This window comes from Engystomops pustulosus, chromosome 3 (genome assembly GCF_040894005.1).
Source record: "Engystomops pustulosus chromosome 3, aEngPut4.maternal, whole genome shotgun sequence".
NCBI classification, from domain to species: domain Eukaryota; kingdom Metazoa; phylum Chordata; class Amphibia; order Anura; family Leptodactylidae; genus Engystomops; species Engystomops pustulosus.
The window spans coordinates 215,806,375-215,829,357 of NC_092413.1; the positions used below are offsets into that span (position 1 = coordinate 215,806,375).

Consider the following 22,983-nt stretch of genomic DNA (forward strand, 5'->3'; position numbering starts at 1 on the left):
TTTGCGGCGGGCTCTGGTGAAAATCGGGTACCACTTAGACTCCCATCTCAGGTGTCGCCTTACATCTTCGTCCGCGGTGGTCCAGAGGATCCACTACCGCTGATCCTGACAGTTATTGGTGATGTGTTACAGTTGAGGAGTTGTACTTGGAGTTACACTGTATCCGTCTGTAACATGAACATTCTGGGGCTTTCGTATTTTGTTACATTGATGCTGCTAGTAATGTGTTACAGTTGGAGCCATCTATACGTTGGTTACATTGTATCTGTTGGTGATATGTTATGCTTGAGGAGTTGTACATGGAGTCATGGTGTATATTGCCATAAGATTATACAATTTGTTGCTTTAGTATTGTGTTACATTGTTGCTTTTAGTAACATGTTACAGTTAGAGACTCTCATATGTTGTTACATTGTAGTGCGGTAGTTGTGTACAGTGTGGCGGTGTACCTAGCAGTGTGATGATGCTATGAGGAAGTTGTGGATTGTGTTATAATGTGTCTGGTAGTGATATGTAACAGATGAGGAGTTGTACATGGAGTCACACTGGTCATGACACAGTTTGTTACAGTTGTAGATCTGTAGATGTTTGTAGTGCGGTAGTTGTGTACAGTGTGGCAGTGTACCCAGCAGTGTTATGATGCTATAAGGAAGTTGTGGATTGTGTTACATTGTATCTGGTGGTGATGTGATCCGCTGCTGCCTCCTCCCGCCTCCTCTTCTGTCTCACTTCTCCTAAACACACCCTGTTTGCTATCTGCTTCTGGCTGAACACTCAGCCTGGCTACTTAGCCCAATCTGACAGCCCCTGGAGGGTCAGCCCGAACTCTGCCGGTACAGCGGGAAGGTATTGTACCCCTTGTCTCACACTTCTCATGTCAGCGATGTCAGTGTGAACCAGGCAGATTATTGTTGTTCTCCTCCATTACATCTCGCATCTGCTCCAAGACACTTGTTGTCTTCATATCACTCATTCCCGTGTTGTATGTTTGCGATGGTGTGTGTGCTCCCTGCTGCTGCAGAACATCATTACTCAATCATTCATTTGGTTCACGCAGGAAGATGTTCTGGGGCAGGTGTGGTCCAGTTCCTTTGTGAGTTATAATGTTTTCTCTATGTTGCCATGTTGTTTGGGGGAAATTTGAATCAAATCTATAAGTTTGTGATTTTAATGCAAATCTGCATAGTTAATGAGAATCAGAGGTCCTCAGCAGATAGGACTGTATGGGGGTCCCCCGGACAGCTGTCCGCTCTACTTAACCTTGGGGCATGGGAAAAGTTGTCATAACCAGTCATAACAACCACATAATAGGAGATAATCACAACCCCTACCAAGCCATAAGACAAGCAAGCATCTCAATTTCATGCAAGCTATTATTCCCTGGTATCATCCATTTTAGCCTGAGCAGAGGCCATTGCAGAAAAGAGCCCAGAAAACTCCCTTCCCCCATGATTTCCACTTTATCTCTCATCTCTCAATACCGAGAAGCTCGGAGGTGTTAGAGATAATATCTGATCATCTTATAAGACTCCTACTCCACTATAAGGTTTACTGTCACATATCAAATATCATTTATTCAGGTTTATAATACTGCAGATCTATCTTACTTTATAGGATTCTACTGGTGCAGTCACTGTGTACATACATGACATTACTTATCCTGTACTAATCCTGAGTTACATCCTGTATTATACCCCAGAGCTGTACTCACTATTCTGCTGCTGGTGCAGTCACTGTGTACATACATGACATTACTTATCCTGTACTGATCCTGAGTTACATCCCATATTATACCCCAGAGCTGCACTCACTATTCTGCTGCTGGTGCAGTCAGTGTGCACATACCAAACATTACTTATCCTGTACTGATCCTGAGTTACATCCTGTATTATACTCCAGAGCTGCACTCACTATTCTGCTGCTGGTGCAGTCACTGTGTACATACATGACATTACTTATCCTGCACTGATCCTGAGTTACATCCTGTATTATACTCCAGAGCTGCACTCACTATTCTGCTGCTGGTGCAGTCACTGTGTACATACATGACATTACTTATCCTGTACTGATCCTGAGTTACATCCTGTATTATACCCCAGAGCTGCACTCACTATTCTGCTGCTGGTGCAGTCACTGTGTACATACATGACATTACTTATCCTGTACTGATCCTGAGTTACATCCCGTATTATACACCAGAGCTGCACTCACTATTCTGCTGCTGGTGCAGCCACTGTGTACATACATGACATTACTTATCCTGTACTGATCCTGAGTTACATCCTGTATTATACTCCAGAGCTGCACTCACTATTCTGCTGCTGGTGCAGTCACTGTGTACATACATGACATTACTTATCCTGTACAGATCCTGAGTTACATCCTATATTATACCCCAGAGCTGCACTCACTATTCTGCTGCTGGTGCAGCCACTGTGTACATACATGACATTACTTATCCTGTACTAATCCTGAGTTACATCCTGTATTATACCCCAGAGCTGTACTCACTATTCTGCTGCTGGTGCAGTCACTGTGTACATACATGACATTACTTATCCTGTACTGATCCTGAGTTACATCCCATATTATACCCCAGAGCTGCACTCACTATTCTGCTGCTGGTGCAGTCAGTGTGCACATACCAAACATTACTTATCCTGTACTGATCCTGAGTTACATCCTGTATTATACTCCAGAGCTGCACTCACTATTCTGCTGCTGGTGCAGTCACTGTGTACATACATGACATTACTTATCCTGCACTGATCCTGAGTTACATCCTGTATTATACTCCAGAGCTGCACTCACTATTCTGCTGCTGGTGCAGTCACTGTGTACATACATGACATTACTTATCCTGTACTGATCCTGAGTTACATCCTGTATTATACCCCAGAGCTGCACTCACTATTCTGCTGCTGGTGCAGTCACTGTGTACATACATGACATTACTTATCCTGTACTGATCCTGAGTTACATCCCGTATTATACACCAGAGCTGCACTCACTATTCTGCTGCTGGTGCAGCCACTGTGTACATACATGACATTACTTATCCTGTACTGATCCTGAGTTACATCCTGTATTATACTCCAGAGCTGCACTCACTATTCTGCTGCTGGTGCAGTCACTGTGTACATACATGACATTACTTATCCTGTACAGATCCTGAGTTACATCCTATATTATACCCCAGAGCTGCACTCACTATTCTGCTGCTGGTGCAGCCACTGTGTACATACATGACATTACATCCTGTACTGATCCTGAGTTACATCCTATATTATACTCCAGAGCAGCACTCACTATTCTGCTGCTGGTGCAGTCACTGTGTACATACCTGACATTACTTATCCTGTACTGATCCTGAGTTACATCCTGTATTATACCCCAGAGCTGCACTCACTATTCTGCTGCTGGTGCAGTCACTGTGTACATACATGACATTACTTATCCTGTACTGATCCTGAGTTACATCCTGTATTATACCCCAGAGCTGTAATCACTATTCTGCTGCTGGTGTAGTCACTGTGTACATACATGACATTACTTATCCTGTACTGATCCTGAGTTACATCCTGTATTATACCCCAGAGCTGCACTCACTATTGTGCTGCTGGTGTAGTCACTGTGTACATACATGACATTACTTATCCTGTACTGAGCCTGAGTTACATCCTGTATTATAACCCAGAGCTGCACTCACTATTCTGCTGCTGCAGTCACTGTGTACATACATGACATTACTTATCCTGTACTGATCCTGAGTTACATCCTGTATTATACTCCAGAGCTGCACTCACTATTCTGCTGCTGGTGCAGCCACTGTGTACATACATGACATTACTTATCCTGTACTGATCCTGAGTTACATCCTGTATTATACCCCAGAGCTGCACTCACTATTCTGCTGCTGGTGCAGTCACTGTGTACATACATGACATTACTTATCCTGTACTGATCCTGAGTTACATCCTGTATTATACCCCAGAGCTGTAATCACTATTCTGCTGCTGGTGTAGTCACTGTGTACATACATGACATTACTTATCCTGTACTGATCCTGAGTTACATCCTGTATTATACCCCAGAGCTGCACTCACTATTGTGCTGCTGGTGTAGTCACTGTGTACATACATGACATTACTTATCCTGTACTGAGCCTGAGTTACATCCTGTATTATAACCCAGAGCTGCACTCACTATTCTGCTGCTGGTGCAGTCACTGTGTACATACATGACATTACTTATCCTGTACTGATCCTGAGTTACATCCTGTATTATACTCCAGAGCTGCACTCACTATTCTGCTGCTGGTGCAGCCACTGTGTACATACATGACATTACTTATCCTGTACTGATCCTGAGTTACATCCCGTATTATACACCAGAGCTGCACTCACTATTCTGCTGCTGGTGCAGCCACTGTGTACATACATGACATTACTTATCCTGTACTGATCCTGAGTTACATCCTGTATTATACCCCAGAGCTGCACTCACTATTCTGCTGCTGGTGCAGTCACTGTGTACATACATGACATTACTTATCCTGTACTGATCCTGAGTTACATCCTGTATTATACCCCAGAGCTGTAATCACTATTCTGCTGCTGGTGTAGTCACTGTGTACATACATGACATTACTTATCCTGTACTGATCCTGAGTTACATCCTGTATTATACCCCAGAGCTGCACTCACTATTGTGCTGCTGGTGTAGTCACTGTGTACATACATGACATTACTTATCCTGTACTGAGCCTGAGTTACATCCTGTATTATAACCCAGAGCTGCACTCACTATTCTGCTGCTGGTGCAGTCACTGTGTACATACATGACATTACTTATCCTGTACTGATCCTGAGTTACATCCTGTATTATACTCCAGAGCTGCACTCACTATTCTGCTGCTGGTGCAGCCACTGTGTACATACATGACATTACTTATCCTGTACTGATCCTGAGTTACATCCTGTATTATACCCCAGAGCTGCACTCACTATTCTGCTGCTGGTGCAGTCACTGTGTACATACATGACATTACTTATCCTGTACTGATCCTGAGTTACATCCCGTATTATACACCAGAGCTGCACTCACTATTCTGCTGCTGGTGCAGCCACTGTGTACATACATGACATTACTTATCCTGTACTGATCCTGAGTTACATCCTGTATTATACCCCAGAGCTGCACTCACTATTCTGCTGCTGGTGCAGCCACTGTATGCATACATGAAATAACTTTAAAGTTATTTAGCAAATAACTCTTGCTAAATTACTCAAATTCCATTATCATCCTTTAGGTCCTGATGATCAGATCCTATTACAACTTCTTATTCTAAATCCTGACTGGTCATAGTTATGCAATTTACAGAGCATTCAAACCCTGAACGCAGGATGATCCGTATCTTCTGGTACTGTAGAATACATATTATGATTGGTTGATGGGGAACATTTGTCTTATATAAACCCCAATAAGTCAAATCTTGAAATTTTGCCTGGGGGCTGGAGACTAGCTGCTATCATGTCTCCCATACACTCCACATAGAAAGTAGAGGAGATCTGCGCTCTAGTTCTCAATACAAAGCATCAACAAGGTCAAACAGGACAATTTTAATAGGCTGGATAACATATGAAATTATAGCGAAGCACTGGCCTGTACTGAGCTAGTTCTGAAATGGGATAGAAACTTACTATTAGCTGCAGCAGGCTCTTTTTCTGCTTCACTCTATTGATCTGAAGCATCAGTAGTATCATGTATGACATTATGGAGAAGTAATGGCCTGTACTTATGTGAATAAAGCACTTGGGGTGAGATAGAAACTTACTGTAAGCTCCAGCAGACTTTTATGTCTGATCCCTGAGTATGTTTATTATTCAGTTCTCTGAATGTTGCCATGATCATGGAATGGTTAGAACTTGCTTAATTCCATCCAGTAGTGACAATACCCAATACTATGCAAAGATAATGGTCTAATACTCTCACACTATATACCCAGTATATAGCAAGCCCCCTGCCCCAGTTCAAAGCCAGCCCCCTGCCCCAGTATATAGCCAGCCACCTGCCGCAGTATATAGACAGCCCCCTGCCCCAGTATATAGCCAGCCCCCTGCCCCAGTATATAGCCAGCCCCCTGCCCCAGTATATAGCCAGCCCTCTGCCCCAGTATATAGCCAGCCCTCTGCCCCAGTATATAGCCAGCCCTCTGCCCCAGTATATAGCCAGCCCTCTGCCCCAGTATTTAGCCAGCAGCGGGAGAAGCCAGAAAGGTGAGTTACTCGAGTATAAGCCGAGTTTGGGTTTTCAGCACATTTTTTTGTGCTGAAAAACTAGGCTTATACTCGAGTATATATGGTACTTCTTTGTAATACACAAATAATACAACCGTACAGTACCCGCATAATACTACCATACAATGTCTGAGTAATGTTACACTACTGTACCCCAAGAAATTCCCATTCTTGACACAAATAGTTCCCACATAAAATCTCCATGCAATAAACACATACTACTCCCAAACAGTACCCACATAATACTGCCATACAATGTATTTGTAATATTACATTATTGTACACAAATAATCCCCAATTCAATACACATGTATAATTGTCCTGCTCAGCTATTACATCCGCAGGATACTCTATTCTACACAAAATACTCCCATACACTGTAAATATAGTACTGCTATACAGTGCCCAAACTATACATGGGCAAATAATACGTACAATATCATTATAATGCTGTACACAAATAATATAATATAATAATATATACCAATTATATACTAATATAATAGTATACAGCACCCACCAGGTATCACCACATAATGCATAATTAATACAACTGCAAACTAGTGGACAAGTAATAATACTACATGTCTACATGTCTAATAGGGGAAAGGGTTGTAATCATTTCAGTGGCTGTTTTATTACTGTCACTTTTTTGTTTCCTTAGCCCCCTGTACTGTGCCCCGTACAAACGCCCAGTGTGCCCACCCTATACCACGGTGCCAACCCTGATCGCGGTTCAGGCAATTTTCATGCAAAAATGCTATCTGCCTATGATATTGCCTTAGGGCAGTGATGGCGAACCTTTAAGAGACCGAGTGCCCAAACTGCAAACCAAAGCCGACGTTTCTATCGCAAGGTGCCAACACAGCAATTTAGCCCAAAAGCGCCACAATACCACTATACAAGAGACAAATAACACTTTGACATCATGAGGCCACCATTACAACCACATAAATAGCATAATTCTGGTTATAAAGACCACTATAGAAAGGCCCATATTACCAATAATAACACTATACTAGAAGCTAATATAGTGATGAATACTGTATTACTGCCTGCGGCTGTAGCTCCGTGTATGGCTGTGTACTGCGGCTGTAGCTCCATGTATGGCTGTGTACTGCGGCTGTAGCTCCGTGTATGGCTGTGTACTGCGGCTGTAGCTCCGTGTATGGCTGTGTACTGCGGCTGTAGCTCCGTGTATGGCTGTGTACTGCGGCTGTAGCTCCGTGTATGGCTGTGTACTGCGGCTGTAGCTCCGTGTATGGCTGTGTACTGCGGCTGTAGCTCCGTGTATGGCTGTGTACTGCGGCTGTAGCTCCGTGTATGGCTGTGTACTGCGGCTGTAGCTCCGTGTATGGCTGTGTACTGCGGCTGTAGCTCCGTGTATGGCTGTGTACTGCGGCTGTAGCTCCGTGTATGGCCCCCCACCTCAGTATAGACACAGGGCCTCACCCCCCACCCCAGGATAGAAATAGGGCCTCATCCCCCACCCCAGGATAGAAATAGGGCCTCATCCCCCACTCCAGGATAGAAATAGGGCCTCATCCCCCACACAAGGATAGAAATAGGGCCTCATCCCCCACCCCAGGATAGAAATAGGGCCTCATCCCCAGCCCCAGGATAGAAATAGGGCCTCATCCCCCACACAAGGATAGAAATAGGGCCTCATCCCCCACACAAGGATAGAAATAGGGCCTCATCCCCCACCACCACCCCAGTATAGACAGACACACACAGAGGGGCTTACCAGGTGCAGCAGCCGAAACGCGCCATCTCAAGTGCAGACGAGGATGCGGTGACGTCACCGCCGGAGCACAGGAGCCAGGCAGCAGGCATCGGGCGCCAGGACCCTGCGACCCCGCAGGCAGCGGGACGCCGGGGCCGCGCAGACGTCGGCGCGCCGCTAACAAGCAGGAAGCGGAATGCCGGGGCCGCGCATGAATCGGAGCGCCGGGGCCGCGCAGACGGAGTGCCGGGCCGCGCAGGCATCAGAGCGCGCAGGTATCGGGGGAGATGGGGAGATGGTACGCGTGCCTGCAGAGAGGGCTCTGCGTGCCCTCTCTGGCACGCGTGCCATAGGTTCGCCATCCCTGCCTTAGGGGGTAGAGCATGATGCTGGGAATCTGTCTTTTTGTGCTGTATTTGTCCCCCTTAGGCTCAGCGCTGGGTGCAGCAACAGTTTAGGCTGGAGTCTCCCTTTAATATATCAATATTGTAGAGTGCTTCAAGATTTAAAGGGATCTTTTTAAAGGGATTGATTGAGTGAATTTGCAGGTTACTTTGCAGGAGCCTTTGACTTCCTTGTGGGGTAGACGTGTAATGATGGGAGACCCGCGTTCACACTGTGATATACAGTACAAAGTCTTCCCCGAGTCTCTCTTCAAACACGGCTTCCCCTGTCAGCAGGCGGCTGTCACATCCGCAAATACACGTCTCCTCATTAACTCCAGCCCCTTCCTAGCTGCTCCGTAACATCCACCTTTGAAGTGACAATTGGGAAGTTGCTGTGACAACTCCGGCCGGGGAAGGTTGTGTATAAAGGAATAGCTGGAAGTCTTTGATATTGGGCACATGGGGTGGCGCAGCACATGGGGTGGCGGTATGTTATGTGTCAGATGTGGGAACACCAATGAGAACTACTAAGGATTAACCCATGGGTGGTATTCATGTAATAAATATATTCTGTTCCAAATATATCATTTAGACGCTTCCTATACATAATCCTGACAGGTGATTGGTCCTCTCAGACTCATACAGTCATGGACACACCTCTCAGATTCATTGGCACATAGACACACCTCTCGGACTCATACAGTCATGGACACACCTCTCAGATTCATACAGACACGCGCCATTGGTTAGAGTTAACAATAATTCCGCAAAGTAGGCACATTTGCATAATTTTCGGCCCATGGACTTTCCCTGTGAAGCCACGCCCCTTTTAAAAGGCCACACTCCTCTGTTGGACCAGTGGGGAAAGTGTCTTAAGCCTTTAATAAATGTGGTGCAGGACGCGTATGGAGAACCCCAGAACTATAATGATTGTTTGCAAGAAATCTGAAAGTTCTATACAGTAAAATTTAAATTTCACAAAACTCTACTGATCCCTACATTTAGTCCTGTTCAGCAGACAGCGGGTCAGGGTGCCACGTGACAGGAGTCAGTATGGCAGCAGCTGGATGAGCGTGTCCAATCCACAGCCGCATCAGGGAAGTTAAACGTTAACAAGGAACACATTTGTTGATGGCTCCAGGTAGGAGGAAATTCTGGGAACTATGTTACTGAGCAGAACCGGCTCCAGAACAACCAGAAGAAATCTGTAAACAACAAATTATAAAAAGTTATGTGTGCGCTAGAGAAAAAGATGGGAAAAAGTTTTTTGTGTCCTTTACAATTTTGGCAAAAAGTTTCCCTGCAGAACAGAACACAATGGGGCAGATTTACTTACCCGTCCCTGCGTGATTCCCGAGGTGCGTCCCAGACGATTCACTACCAGCATGCGCCCGATATCCTGCATGTGTCGCTTCCCCGCTCAGGTCCGCCGGAGTTCACCTTCTTCTTCCCGGTGCATGTAAGTCCTCGGTTTGTGACACAATTTAAATGTGAAATGTGTGGTTTGTCCAAATGCGTCAGATTGTCCGATGGCCCACCCCCCAGATTTCTGTCACATGAAAGCCGATCCACCAAATTCCTATCGCGTGCGACACAATCCCTGGCGCGATCCCCGAAAAGTTGGGAAACCCGCAGAAAATGCTGCCACGGAACCCTTAGTAAATAAGCCCCAATTTGTAGGAAGGAGCCCTGGGAACTTCTCGTCTTGTTATACAGAAGCTCCTCAATAGATCAGAACATCAACAAAAAGTTAATGGGGCTTATTTACTAAGGGTCCCGCGTCCGCATTTTTGCGGATTTCCCAACTTTTCGGGGATCGTGCCGGGGATTGTGTGGCACGCGATCATTTTGTGTCGCAATCGCGACACAGAAATGGGGGGGGGGGGCATTGGACATCCGATGGATTCGGACTACGTGCGGGATTTAACATTTAAATTTGTGTCGCAAGCCAAGCACTTACCTGCACCAGAAAGAAGAAGGTGAACTCCTGTGGACCTGAGCGGGGAAGCCACACATGCAGGATATGGGGCGCACGATCTTAGTGAATCATGACAGAGTTCATCCTCGTCGGACAGTCCAGATCGGGGATCGCGCAGGGACCGGGTAAGTAAATGTGCCCCTTTATTTTCATTATTTCAATTAAAAAAGTGAAGCTCATCCATTATATAGTCATAGTATAGAGTCATTACAAAGGGACTGAACTTTTTTAAGTGTTTATTGATGTTGTGGACTACAGTCATGGAAAACCCTATCAAAAATGAGAATATTATATAAGACTTACTGTTGTTGGCCAAAAGTCTGTAGAGTAAATGCTCTCACTACTTGTGGCCTCTCATAGGGGCAGATTTACTTACCCGGTCCGTTCGTGATCCAGCGGCGCGTTCTCTGCGGTGGATTCGGGTCCGGCCGGGATTCATCAAGGTAGTTCCTCCGCCATCCACCAGGTGGCGCTGCTGCGCTGAAAAGCATCCGGATGCCCTGTAATTCACCGACCCGGACCAAGTGAAGGTAAGCGCGTCCCAAGCGACACATTTTCCATTTTTAAATGCGGCGGTTTTTCCGAATACGTCGGGTTTTCGTTCGGCCACGCCCCCCGATTTCCGTCGCACGCATGCCGGCGCCGATGTGCCACAATCCGATCGCGTGCGCCAAAATTGGAAATATTCGGGTAACATGTCAGGAAAACGCGAATCGGGCCCTTAGCAAATGACCCCCATAGTGTTTCCCCCTCATATTGTGGCCCCTCTCATTTCCCCTTCATATTGTGACCCCTCATTTAATCCTTATATTGTGGGTCCACTCTCATATCCCCCATTTATTGTGGCCCCTATCTTCCCCCCTCAAATTCTGGGCCCCCTGCTATCTACCCCTCTTATTGTGGGCCCCCTGTTATCATCTCTCCCCTTTCTCTGATCCACTCTCATCTCCCCGTAACATTGAGGCCCCCCCCCCCAAACCCAACTCTCATTAATACCCAACTCTTAGAACCTGTGAAATAAACCAGACCACATACCAGCCACTACAATTATCAAGATCCCATCCCAGACAGAGGTTAAGGACTGATGATACAACATATGTTTTAAAGAAGCTGTTTGGTGTTTTACATTTTGCTGGGACTTCTCGCTCTGAATGAGGCAGAGAGAGCTGCTTGCTTTAGGACACTTTACAGGGGTTGTTCCCATTTCAGCAAATAAATATTATTGTTTGAATTACAAATAGTTCTCCAATTTTCCAATATACAGGTGGTCCCCTACTTAAGGACACCCCATAGTTGAAGACAACCCATAGTTAAAGACAGACCCCTATGCCCCCTGTGACCTCTGGTGAAATTCTGGTGCTTTATTATAGTCCCAGGCTGCAATAATCAGTTTAAAAGTGTCTGTAATGAGGTTTTATTGATAATCCTCGGTCTAATTACAGCAAAAAAATTTTGAGACTCCAATTGTCACTGGGGCAAAATTTTTTTTTTTTTCTTGATCTACCATTATAAAATAGACAGTTTCGACTTAAATACAAATTCAACTTAAGAACAAACCTACGGAACCTATTTTGTACGTAACCCGGGACTGCCTGTACTTTCTGTATCAATATCTCATGGTTTTCTAGATGTCTGCTTGCTGTCTTTTTTTTATAGAAAGCTATCTTCATTTCCAGTGGACAGAAATCTGACCATGGTCACGGCTCGTTATATCACACAGGTGCACAGCTCGTTATATCACACAGGTGCGCGGCTCGTTATATCACACAGGTGCACAGCTCGTTATATCACACAGGTGCGCGGCTCGTTATATCACACAGGTGCGCGGCTCGTTATATCACACAGGTGCACAGCTCGTTATATCACACAGGTGCGCGGCTCGTTATATCACACAGGTGCACGCAGGGCCGGATTAAGGCTGGTGGGGGCCCCTGGGCGCAAAATCTGGTGAGGGCCCCCCATTAAATGTAGTCCAGACAGGGAACAGAAATCGCTATACAAAGGCCCCCCGCAATAACTATATACAGCCCCCTATAACTATATATATCTCCCAGTAATCACTATATACAGCCCCCCAGCAATCACTATATACAGCTCCCCAGCAATCACTATATACAGCTCCCCCAGCAATCACTGTATACAGCTCCCCCAGCAATCACTATATACAGCTCCCCAGCAATCACTGTATACAGCTCCCCCAGCAATCACTATATACAGCCCCCCAGCAATCACTATATACAGCTCCCCAGCAATCACTATATACAGCTCCCCCAGCAATCACTATATACAGCTCCCCCAGCAATCACTGTATACAGCTCCTCAGCAATCACTATATACAGCTCCCCCCAGCAATCACTGTATACAGCCCCCAGCAATCACTATATACAGCCCCCCAGCATCCACTGTATACAGCTCCCCCAGCAATCACTGTATACAGCTCCACAGCAATCACTGTATACAGCCCCCAGCAATCACTATATACAGCCCACAGCAATCACTGTATACAGCCCCCAGCAATCACTATATACAGCCCCCCAGCAACCACTGTATACAGCTCCCCCAGCAATCACTGTATACAGCTCCACAGCAATCACTATATACAGCTCCCCCAGCAATCACTATATACAGCTCCCCCAGCAATCACTATATACAGCTCCCCCAGCAATCACTGTATACAGCTCCCCCAGCAACCACTGTATACAGCTCCCCCAGCAATCACTGTATACAGCTCCCCCAGCAATCACTATATACAGCTCCCCCAGCAATCACTATATACAGCTCTCCCAGCAATCACTGTATACAGCTCCCCCAGCAATCACTATATACAGCCCCCAGCAATCACTATATACAGCTCCCCCAGCAATCACTATATACAGCTCCCCCAGCAATCACTGTATACAGCCCCCAGCAATCACTATATACAGCCCCCCAGCATCCACTGTATACAGCTCCCCCAGCAATCACTGTATACAGCTCCACAGCAATCACTGTATACAGCCCCCAGCAATCACTATATACAGCCCACAGCAATCACTGTATACAGCCCCCAGCAATCACTATATACAGCCCCCCAGCAACCACTGTATACAGCTCCCCCAGCAATCACTGTATACAGCTCCCCCAGCAATCACTATACACAGCTCCCCCAGCAATCACTATATACAGCCCCCAGCAATCACTGTATACAGCTCCCCCAGCAATCACTATATACAGCTCCCCCAGCAATCACTGTATACAGCTCCCCCAGCAATCACTATACACAGCTCCCCCAGCAATCACTATATACAGCCCCCCAGCAATCACTGTATACAGCTCCCCCAGCAATCACTGTATACAGCTTCCAGTAATCAGTCGGGTTGTCCGACGGCCACGCCCCCCAATTTGTGTTGCTTGAAAGTCAGCGAGATTGTGGCAAAATTCGATCGCATGCGCCAAAAACCCCAGTTTAATGCGAAACGGAAAAAGTCAGGAAACCCGACCAAAATGCGGTCTACGGTCCCTTAGTAAATGTGCCCCAACTCTGATCCTGCTGTCCCGGTGTGTGTCAGTCTTAACTGCAGTTCAGCCATTCTATTCATGAACCAAACGAAACATTAAATTATCCCGGAGCACAAAAATTCCACTTTCTTTGATTAAAATTTGACGCCCTTCATGAATGCATATATAACATCAGTCTGTAGGGACTCCAATAGCTCCTTGTGTGACATGTCAGATGTAAATGGATTCCCTGCTGTGCTGATGACTTACATCCCAGGCACCAGGAGAGAGAATATTCTATCAGTCCCTAATTACTAAATACTTCATGGGAAAATGATGGGAAAACAAGTCACTTTTTGGTAGAACATCCACAAAATAATATGACGCTAATAATTACCATAGACAGGAGCCAAAGCCATAATTATGCCATATGCTGCCAAATAACACTACTATAGACAAACCATGTAATAGAGCCACTGGGAAAGAAATAAAAGCCCCATATAGTGCCTAAATAATACCACCAAAGATATACTGTAATATTGTGTAATGTGATACTGTACTGAGGCGTCATAATACAATGTTGCCATACAGACAACAATAACTGTGCCATAAAGTACCATATAATAGACATGGATATAGAGGGCTACACATAATAGTGCCACACAGTACCTAATAATACCACCAGTGCCTACATAATAGTGCCATAAATAATACCACCAGTGTCTACATAATAGTGCCATGCAGTACCTAATAATACCACCAGTGCCTACATAATATTGCCATGCAGTACCTAATAATACCACCAGTGCCTACATAATAGTGCCATAAATAATACCACCAGTGTCTACATAATAGTGCCATGCAGTACCTAATAATACCACCAGTGCCTACATAATATTGCCATGCAGTACCTAATAATACCACCAGTGCCCACATAATAGTGCCACATAGTACCCAAATAATACCATCAGTGCCTACATAATGGTACTATAAGGTACCTAAATATTACCACCAGTGTCTACATAATAGTGCCACATAGTACCCAAATAATACAAACAGTATCTACATAATAATGCCATACAGTACCCAAATAATACCACCAGTGTGTACATAATAGTGCCATCAATAATAACACATTGCCTACATAATAGTGCCATACAGTACCTAAATATGACCACTGATGGTAAGGATAATGTAGTGTGTTGATGGGAGTTGATACAATAGGACAACAAACCTTCCTAAGGATTAGGGACTGTGACAACACCTCAGCCTCTTCTAAACCTCTGGATTATAGTTAGAAAGCGGCTGCGCTGGGATACAGGAATAACACTATTAGAGGGGTCCTGTATTTTAGGTGGAGTAACTCCAAAGCCACAGACAATGGACACTTCACCTCCATCTCTGGAGTCATTACATCGATGAAAGGTAACGAGAGGCTAATGAGTCTCTGAGGAATAGAGGAGGAATGTGTCTTCATTGTTACAATGTAACCAAACCACATACAGACCCAGGATGACACATTGTAGACTCTGTGATGTAGGGCAATACTATTTATGCAATATTGTCCCCTAAAAGTGCCACTAAGATGGGACACTTTGGGAGTCTTAAGGGGCCCCCCATTTTTATGATCACTAGAGGGGGTCCCAGTGGTCAGACCTTCATCAGGTTACCTATAGGATAGTTACAGTGGGTCAGGGGTCTACAATGTGAGGATTTCTTGGCTGGTTCGGGTCCTCGGTGCCTTGTCATGTGCCGTATTTCTGGAACACTCATGTCTGTATCTTATTCCTCAGATAGGAGAAGCCTCAGACAATACCCCGTTGTCTCATGGTGAGTGTTCGATGACTTCATGGTCCTGCGGCCGGAATGTCCTGTCTTATTTCTATTTGTACCAGACTGAAAAACATCAAACCCCGCAAATAACAATATGTTTGTCGTAAACAAATTGACATATTTGGGAAATTTAATGATCAAGAAAACATTTTTCTAGCATAAATGCAGTGTCTCTTCCCATCCTGCAGGTGGCAGCACCTCATGGTTCAGATGTAGAGCTCTAGGGTCCTTCTTACATGATGTTTTTAAGAGGATTCGATCATTTTTTGGATATGTCGACTTTCAAAGGAGTGCGGCTCATACAGGGGGGTGTGGACAAATGTAGTGTATACTGGATAACTCCTATATTCCTGATCAGACCCCAGAACAGGTACCATAATTCAGAGGATAGATCCAAAAATTCTGAACCCAGACCAGACATGATACAGAACTCAGACAACATATTACACTTGAAAATACACATAAATGCTACATGTCAAGTACTCACCGTACCACTCATACTCATACACCTATACATAGTGCACGGCAGCAGACACCCTAATTAAGATACCGTCTAGCCTCCACTCAATAAGATGTCCAGCAGCAGCCTCCACTCAATAAGATGTCCAGCAGCAGCCTCCACTCAATAAGATGTCCAGCAGCAGCCTCCGCTCAATAAGATGTCCAGCAGCAGCCTCCACTCAATAAGATGTCCAGCAGCCTCCACTCAATAAGATGTCCAGCAGCAGCCTCCGCTCAATAAGATGTCCAGCAGCAGCCTCCACTCAATAATTTGTCCAGGAGCAGCCTCCACTCAATAAGATGTCCAGCAGCAGCCTCCACTCAATAAGATGTCCAGCAGCAGCCTCCACTCAATAAGATGTCCAGCAGCAGCCTCCATTCAATAAGATGTCCAGCAGCAGCCTCCACTCAGTAAAATGTCCAGCAACAGCCTCCACTCAATAAAATGTCCAGCAGCAGCCTCCACTCAGTAAAATGTCCAGCAGCAGCCTCCACTCAGTAAAATGTCCAGCAGCAGCCTCCACTCAGTAAAATGTCCAGCAGCAGCCTCCACTCAGTAAAATGTCCAGCAGCAGCCTCCACTCAGTAAAATGTCCAGCAGCAGCCTCCACTCAGTAAAATGTCCAGCAGCAGCCTCTACTCAGTAAAATGTCCAGCAGCAGCCCCCACTCACTAGGCAGGAATGCTGCCGGATCCAATGATTCAGACCCCCAAACCACAAGACTAGATCCAATAATTCAGAACCAAGACCAGATCCCAAAATGCAGACCCCAAAACTTAATAGCATTATTCAGAGCCCATACAAGATCCCATAATTCAGGTCTAACAAAACCCTATCATTGAGAGCCCAGACAAACTGATTATTCAGCCCATGCCACAACCCGTAATGTAGAAGCCAGACCAGATCCAATTTTTTTTCCACTCCAATCTTTTATTTAGGACCCTAGACCCTATGACCCATACTTCAGACCCCAGGCCAAATAGCATAACTCTGATCCCAGATCAGAAGAGAACAGTAAGATGTTATACTGGACCCCAGACCCCAGACCCATCTCATAATTTATTTAATTTCATTCCTGGTTCTTTCTTGCGTAGAGGGACCACCAAAGTGGGAGCTAAACCCCACTGCACCAATCATCTGTTTGACACTGTTTTAATACAGAGTTACATGGCTGGACCCAGTTGGATCTGGAAGCCACAGCTCTAATTGTGGCTCCGAATCACTATCAATAGTAGCCATGGCTATAGGAGTACCAGAAAATCCCTTAAAAATTGGGACAATCATGGCAAATTTGGGATTTTTTACACACATGAACATTCAGCCTTTTTGGGATTATTGGGCACACGCGGACCCCCTTTGACCAGCCAGCAATGGACAGTGATCAATGGGGACAATTTAACCCCTATTGCACTGGCTCTAGGTTACTGTGACTCAAACAGGACATTACAGAGCAGACCACCAGATGTGCGTCTAATCATAATCCATCAGATGGACATTACGGAGCAGGCTGAGATGTCCTCTTCCTGTATATTTGTTGTGGTAACGGGTTGCGGTTGGCGATTTATCGTGTATGGTTGGAGGGGAGGGGGGGAAGCCATCCGCTTTGTTTAGCTGGAGCGTAAACAGTTTATGTGTGAGAGCTATGGGAGCGGAGTCCTCTGGGGGAAGATGCTAGAAGAACGCAGGTTGCCCAACCACTTCCCCTTCCCCCGGGAAGCTGCAGACTGTTACAGCTTAACCCATTGTTACACTGCGGGCACGTCACATTTACAGATTGCACTATCATGTAGCATTGGTGGTAATGTGCTTGTCCAATGTGACAGTGGCCACTACCACAGGTACAAGGACCCAATATAGAGGGCAAAGGTATTAGGCTCACAGGGGAGCAGTCACCTGAGGGAGGTCTACCTCACAAGGAGGCACTTAGTGGTGTAACTATAGGAGTCGTAGTGTTAGTAGGAACAACGAAGCTCTATAGCCACAGGACAACATTGGGGGTCATTTACTAAGGGCCCGATTCGCGTTTTCCCGACGTGTTACCCGAATATTTCCGATTTGCGCCGATTGTACCTGAATTGCCCCGGGATTCTGACGCACGTGATCGGATTGTGGCGCATCGGCGCTCGCATGCAAGCGACGGAAATCGGGGGGCGTGGCCGAACAAAAACCCGACGTATTCGGAAAAACCACCGCATTTAAAAACCGAAAATGTGTCGCTTGGGAAGCGCTTACCTTACCTGGTCCAGCTCGGTGTATTCCGGCACGTTCAGATGATTTTCAGTGCAGCAGCGCCACCTGGTGGACGGCGGAGGAACTACCTTCATAAATCCCTTCCGGACCTGAATCCTGTTCAGAGAACACGCCGCTGGATCGCGAATGGACCGGGTAAGTAAATCTGCCCCATTGTGTCCTTCAGGGCCCAGCATCAGGGTCCTATGGATAATACAACACCCAAGGTTAGGGTTTTATGTTCTGGGTCAAAGGTAAATGGTTGCAGAGAAACTTAGGTTAATTTTTTTTGTCTCTGATGGGGGGAGAGGGGGTCTCACTTCATTTACAGGTCTGAATTAATTTGGATGAATTGGATGAATCCCCGCCCCTTTTGCAGAGCTATTTACGGAAGTGTCCTGGAAAAATCTGAACTGTTTATGGCCACACAGAGATTCTGGACTAGTCTCTAGGAGGGACATCAACTATGTCCGCACATACACTGATAATGCAATGGGTATAATGGCAGCTCTGGGGCCACAGTAAGAGGGGGACACAATAAAAGGGAGAGCTACTGGGGGGCACAGTAAAAGGGGGACACAATAAGAGGGAGAGCTACTGGGGGGCACAGTAAGAGGGGGACACAATAAAAGGGAGAGCTACTGGGGGGCACAGTAAGAGGGGGACACAAGAGGGAGAGCTACTGGGGGGCACAGTAAGAGGGGGACACAATAAAAGGGAGAGCTACTGGGGGGCACAGTAAGAGGGGGACACAATAAGAGGGAGAGCTGCTGGGGGGCACAGTAAGAGGGGGACACAATAAGAGGGAGAGCTGCTGGGGGGCACAGTAAGGGGGGGACACAATAAGAGGGAGAGCTGCTGGGGGGCACAGTAAGAGGGAGGCACAATAAGAGGGAGAGCTGCTGGGGGGCACAGTAAGAGGGGGACACAATAAAAGGGAGAGCTGCTGGGGGGCACAGTAAGAGGGGGACACAATAAAAGGGAGAGCTACTGGGGGCACAGTAAGAGGGAGGCACAATAAGAGGGAGAGCTGCTGGGGGGCACAGTAAGAGGGGGACACATTAAGAGGGAGAGCTACTGGGGGGCACAGTAAGAAGGGGACACAATAAGAGGGAGAGCTGCTGGGGGGCACAGTAAGAGGGGGACATAATAAGAGGGGGAGATGCTGGGGGAACAATATGAGAAAATGCTGCTGGGGGCACAATAAGAGGGGGAGCTCATGGGGGGCACGATGTGAGGGGGCTTTAAGTGGGGTGACAACAAATAACACCATCATAGTAATTCCAACAGGGCTAATCGGCTCTATTATACAATAATACATCCCTGCTTCCCATTTCACTTCATAAACTGCTGTTTAGGACCTTGGAAAAGCTGGATCACAACCAATAATATAATCCATGTTACAGATCACTGTCGTAGCTGTCACCCAACTTTCCTGAAGGACTGAATTGTCCATAGCAAAACACCTAAACATCACATTTACTAATACGTACAACTTCTTCTAATCTTAGGGTAATTTGGGGAGTTATTTAAAACCCCAGGAGAGTGAAGGGTTAAATAGTAGTTGTATTGGTGACCAGGATCTATTGTGACAATGGTCACCCAGCAACTGTGTATGCTCCATATAGAAAGTTCTTTCAAGACATTCCTTGTGTCCGCGCCCTCCCACTCATCATGTTCTGGGAGGAAACCTGTGTGCACAGCAGTCAGAGAAGTTTCTAGAAGTATCTACCTAGATTACAGATCCTGGCGCAGGATCAGGGGTGTAACCAGACTCGTAGGCCTCAGTGTAACATCCATAACAGGCAGCAGGCTCCTAGGTCTCAGTGTAACATCCATAACAGGCAGCAGGCTCCTAGGCCTCAGTGTAACATCCATAACAGGCAGCAGGCTCCTAGGCCTCAGTGTAACATCCATAACAGGCAGCAGGCTCCTAGGCCTCAGTGTAACATCCATAACAGGCAGCAGGCTCCTAGGCCTCAGTGTTACATCCATAACAGCAGCAGGATCCTAGGCCTCAGTGTAACATCCATAACAGGCAGCAGGCTCCTAGGCCTCAGTGTAACATCCATAACAGGCAGCAGGCTCCTAGGCCTCAGTGTTACATCCATAACAGCAGCAGGATCCTAGGCCTCAGTGTAACATCCATAACAGGCAGCAGGCTCCTAGGCCTCAGTGTAACATCCATAACAGGCAGCAGGCTCCTAGGCCTCAGTGTTACATCCATAACAGCAGCAGGATCCTAGGCCTCAGTGTAACATCCATAACAGGCAGCAGGCTCCTAGGCCTCAGTGTAACATCCATAACAGGCAGCAGGCTCCTAGGCCTCAGTGTTACATCCATAACAGCAGCAGGATCCTAGGCCTCAGTGTAACATCCATAACAGGCAGCAGGCTCCTAGGCCTCAGTGTAACATCCATAACAGGCAGCAGGCTCCTAGGCCTCAGTGTTACATCCATAACAGCAGCAGGATCCTAGGCCTCAGTGTAACATCCATAACAGGCAGCAGGCTCCTAGGCCTCAGTGTAACATCCATAACAGGCACCTGGCTCCTAGGCCTCAGTGTAACATCCATAACAGGCAGGGCATAATATCCTTATAATGAATCCTGGGGCCCGGACACTAGAGGGCACCACACATTAATGGGATACTGCAATCACTTAAGGGGTCATTTTGCAACATCCCTGCCAACACAGGGTTAACGTAATGTTGCAAAACCAAAAAACCCACCTCCGTTCAATACGTTTTTTTCAGAGCCTGATCAATTGAAGGGTGACCTCAAGTATTTGGTAATGGTAAAGCAGCTGCTTAAATATCTGAGAAGGAAGATGTATTTGTGTGGCCAATGTTGGTTGGATAACAAGCTTGCCACCTCACAAGGGGAGTTGAAAAACCCCTTGCGTCTGGGAAGTGCAACATCCCCCACCGGGGCCTAGACTTTTTTTGGGGCCTGGAGGCAACCGGGGCCCAGAATACCGGAGTGCCTGGTGGTTGTGGCCTAGGGCACGCTGATGTCGCGGTACTCGCTATGGGGACCAGCAGACTATTGGTAGTAAACCCGTAAACTCTTTAATAACTTATAGATTGCACTTTTGGCAACCTGATAACTAAAACATAACCTTCAAATAAGCGGAGGCAGAGGCTTGTTGTTGGGTGTAAAAACGGTCACAGCATATTTTAATGGCACATCCTTGTGGCAAACAGTTTTCCAATTTTAAACCATCAGGTTTTGTAAGGCACCAACGGTAAACATTTTTCACACCACCACCAGGAGCGGTATGCCCAGCCGGACTCCCGGCTGGCAAGTCGTCCACCTGGTACACGCTCATCTCCTTTTTTCCGCCACAAGGAGGGCAGTATACTCCTATACTGCACTCCGACCGCCACCCAACAAAAACAGAGCCTGTTCAATTCCATCCTGAATGCCCGACAAGAAAATGTCGAGGCCTATGTCATTTAAGTGCACTCCGTCCTCCCTCATTAAATTCGCATTGTCCCCTTCAAGCTGCCTGTGCCGAACCACGACACCAAAACGTGATCTAACAAACCTGGCCATACGGGCGTTAACTATCCGCCTGGCCCGATCTACGGCCCCCGAATCCCTCGCCCCTTGCCATACCACCCTTGGGACTATCTCGGACCACACTAGGACCATTTCAGAGAAAAAAGAGGACAGCCTCTCAATATCAGAACGCATCAAAGTGAGCAGCTCGGGAGCCCTGGTAAGACACAAATCATTCCCCCCAGCATGTATCACAAAATGACTGGGCCGGTTGCAGAGCCACTGATATTTACGACCTCCGGAAGAACCTGAGACCACCTCAGGCCCCGAATCCCTCTCCAATGCAGGTTAATTCTTTGGAAACCAAGATTTCTGCCGCCAGGCCGTATTTCCGCTCTTTGCGCTGCCCAGAAAACGTAGGAATGACCTAATACCCAAACAGACGGCGCCTGCCTTTGCTGCGAAGCCGAACCATATTGCTGCCACGTTGCCTGGGCCAAAGACGCCCTCACCAAGGCCATCAAACCTGGACTAAGTCCCACAGCAGGGACGGACACTCCCGCCCCTCCGGGAGGGACGACGGCAGCAGGGACCGGAATTCCTGCCAATGAAACCGAGATAAAGAATCAGCAACAGTATTCAAAACTCCCGGGACATGACGGGACCTGAAAACGATATTGTATTGCAAACAACGTAGCACCAGATGACGAAGGAGAGATAGCACTGGTAGAGAGGAAGAAGATAATTTGTTAATGCAATAAACCACAGAAGAATTATCCGTCCAGAAACATATGCTTCGGTTTGCCATCTCCGGTCCCCAAATCTCGACAGAAACTACAATGGGAAATAACTCCAGAAGAGTCAGGTTCCTGCATAGACCAGACTCCTGCCACTCGACCGGCCATGGGGCGGCGCACCAATCAGTGCGAAAAACCGCCCCAAAACCCGTCGAACCGGCCGCATCTGTGAATAAAGACATCTCGGAGTTGGAAACCGGAGGAGGCAGCCAACAAGTCTGACCATTATAGGACAGAAGAAAACTCCGCCACAC

At 46.6% G+C, this 22,983-nt stretch overlaps 1 protein-coding gene across 1 annotated transcript in view; it reads left to right on the forward strand.

Moving 5' to 3' along the window:
• The first annotated feature begins 728 nt into the window (after positions 1-728).
• The window catches only part of PAQR8 (progestin and adipoQ receptor family member 8), a 43,673-nt gene continuing 21,418 nt past the window's right edge, over positions 729-22,983 (forward strand). The window contains exon 1 of the mRNA XM_072143795.1: positions 729-846. The gene's annotated coding sequence lies outside the window, so the exon portion shown is untranslated. The remainder of the gene's footprint in view (positions 847-22,983) is intronic.